The following is a 2,412-nucleotide window of genomic DNA, read 5'->3' as shown; positions in this document are numbered from 1 at the left end:
ATCAAAACATAATTATCAGCCAATGGAGCAAAAAGTATTGTATAAAATTCTCTGTAAAAATGTATTATCGAGTAAACTTGAAAATGTGCTTCATGTGATAATATCTAAAAATAATTAGATTTATTGAAGTACAAAATATTAGTCATTATGATGACTCATTTTTAAACCAAATAATACTTATATAAACAAGTATGCTATTTCTTCATCTCATAATAGATGATCCAAACAGCTTATTTTTCCATACATAACATATGTTTCCTATCACGAGGTTGTGCAAATACAAACCCTTTGTTCTTTCTTTTAGAGCCTTTTATCAAAAGAGCTGTTATGACCAAAATAATGTGAAAGGTAACATAGTCGCATCAAAGCTAACACTGCCGTCCACGCTGCATACAGCGAGCATCTATAATGTTCCTGGAGCACTACATTACTCTCTACGTCTAACCTGGACCCAATTACAGGGGCCCTGGAACAATTTCACAGAGCTTGTGTGGCTACTCAGCAGATAGAGTTGCCATGGGAGCCAGTGTGATTGAAAAAGAAAAGTTACAGGCTGCCAAAAGGGAAAGAGGGAGACAGAGAAAATAAAGAGCATTTTGCTCTTCACAACATGCAAGATATTAGATAAAATGTAAACAATTGTCTTTTCACCTTTAGCTGAAGTCTGAAATATCATAGTTAAGTACCGGTACATGCCCAAACCACCCACTTCCTAAGACGCAGGATGATTTTCAGACATGGAACATGTGAAATTTAAAGGAACTTAAATTGTGAACTTACAGAGCTTACATTTATGTATGTATGTGTTTATGCAGTGAAAATGCTAAAAATAACTTAAGCGATGCAACATAATAGTATCTTAATATCTCCGTACTGTAGTTTGGACTAGAAATCAATTATTTGTGCAAATCTAGTTTATATTATTTACATCAATAGAGAATTTTGACAGGTTTTTTTCTTTTCTTTTTTTTACAGTTTCTGACACATTTTTCTAACCTTCACCTTTTGGACATGTAGGAAATTTTGGAAATTAACCATAGTAGTACTATGGTATTTTAGGAAATACCTTGGAGTAAATACCTTGGTACATAAAATTCAGTACCATGGTATATTTTAAAGTACTATGGTAAAAAACTTGGTAACACCATATTTCTTGGGTCATATTTGTAGGTTGGGATATGGCGTAAATATCATAGTACATTTATTTTTTATTACCACTGTATTCACCATGGTACAGTACATGTCCAGAAGCTATGATATCATTTTTTTTTGTTTTGGTAAATTACATGGTATTGCTGCAAAAAAAAAAAAAAACATGGTAACACCAAACTTTCTGGAACTTATTTGTAGGTTAAGATACCATGTAAATATCATAGTGCACCATGGTACATAATAACACCATAATGCTTTTCGGACTTATTTGGTGGTTGTAATACCGTGTAAATATAATGAATACCATGGTGTTTAATATGGTAAAATTAATCCATGAGTAATCCATGATACTGAATGATTACCATATTCACATTCTGTTCCACAGTACTCCAAGATGACTCGAATCTGAGCGAACTGAATTTTTGAGGTTGGTTAAGGTGACTTCTCAAACACAAATAGAATGCAGTACCTGTGACCAACCGGAGCTTTGATGTTAATGGCTACCTTTGCACTGAGAGCAGGAGCGGACACACACACACACACACACACACGGGTGCAAGTCTGATACACCTCACCTCACGCCTCACCGCTGACCACAACAACGAAATATGTGACCGGTAAACAGCGTAGCCTATGAAACAGCAGCGAGCTGTGAGACCCCAACAACTCAAAATCATTGCCCCATCCACATTACCATGGCAACGGGTGCAGGCCGATTAAAAACAAAGTCTGCGCTAATAACATAATGGGCCATAATCAACACACCGGGAAGCCAGGGGCTCTGCCAGCTGAAAGCGCACATCACCATAAAAACGGCAGCTGGTACTCCTCAGTGTGTCTGAACATTTGCTTACCTAATCTGTGATTTTATGACAGAACGAATGAGAGATATGAAAAGAGACGGAGAGAGGAAGACAGTGAGATACACTGAAAGTAATTCGACTGCTGACCTCTACAAGGTCTACTATAATCACAACCATTGCTGAGATAAAAAACACAATTTCTTTTCTCAAAAACTGGTGAATATAGAAGGTTGGATATGCAGTTTATATGCACTGCATAAAACACAGATACAGAGAAGTTGATAACCAATTAATATATATATAGCCTATATATGTATATAGCCTATATATATTAGTGCGGTCAATCGATAAAAAAAAATTAACTAATCAATCGCACAGTTTTCTGAAATTAATCGTGATTAATCGCAGAAAAATGTGCGATTTATTAGTTAAATTTTTTTATCGATATAAAATGGGA

This window comes from Sinocyclocheilus rhinocerous, unplaced genomic scaffold (genome assembly GCF_001515625.1).
Source record: "Sinocyclocheilus rhinocerous isolate Xijiao unplaced genomic scaffold, SAMN03320098_v1.1 scaffold761, whole genome shotgun sequence".
Taxonomy (NCBI): domain Eukaryota; kingdom Metazoa; phylum Chordata; class Actinopteri; order Cypriniformes; family Cyprinidae; genus Sinocyclocheilus; species Sinocyclocheilus rhinocerous.
Note: the sequence above shows the minus strand (reverse complement) of the source record.